General features: G+C 40.6%; 1 protein-coding gene across 1 annotated transcript in view; it reads right to left on the minus strand.

Annotated features, from left to right (window-relative positions):
- Positions 1 to 684, minus strand: part of LOC102766972 (ATP-binding cassette sub-family A member 8-like) — a 47,901-nt gene that overhangs the window by 28,354 nt on the left and 18,863 nt on the right.

The raw sequence follows: 684 nt of genomic DNA on the forward strand, positions 1-684 counted from the left end.
TTGAGCTGTGTGGTGTATGGGGTGGGAGAAAGGTCCCTTCTGCAGTTTTTCCCATTAAGATGTCGTCTACTTATTCTCCCCTCATGGTTAAGTGTGGTGCCATGATAAAGGGAATTTTAGCAGATGTGATACAAGCAGGGATTGCGAAGTGCCTCCACCCTGGGGTTGCCCTCTCTTTGCTTCTGGGGTCATGGGCATCACTGGATGAAGTGATGCTAGCTTCCTGGGGGATGTAGAAAGAGAGGTGCTGTGGTTCTAACTAGAGCCTCCATGTGTGAGTAAGGCTATGCTAAAGTGTCTGGCACCAGGTATTTTAATCCAGACAGAAAAACCACCAGCCAACCCAGAGTCATGAGAAATAAGCAGACATTTTTATTTTAGGTTGTTTGCTTTGGGAATGCTTGTTGCGCAGCAAAAGCTAACAGATACAAGTTGGAATGCCAAAGCACCAGAAAATAAATCATGAAATAATCAAATTCCATATATACCCATTAAGTATTGCATACCTCTATAGAATACTATAAATCAACTTCCGTTTTTCCCTGATAATCTGTGTTTGTGATCAATGATCATAAGAACTTATTATTATTATTTTAAAATATATTTTATTGAATTTCAGAGAGGGAGAGAGAGATAGAAACATCAATGATGAGAGAGAATCATTGATTGGCTGCCTCCTGCAAG

Source organism: Myotis davidii, unplaced genomic scaffold, assembly GCF_000327345.1.
Source record: "Myotis davidii unplaced genomic scaffold, ASM32734v1 scaffold327, whole genome shotgun sequence".
Lineage (NCBI taxonomy): Eukaryota > Metazoa > Chordata > Mammalia > Chiroptera > Vespertilionidae > Myotis > Myotis davidii.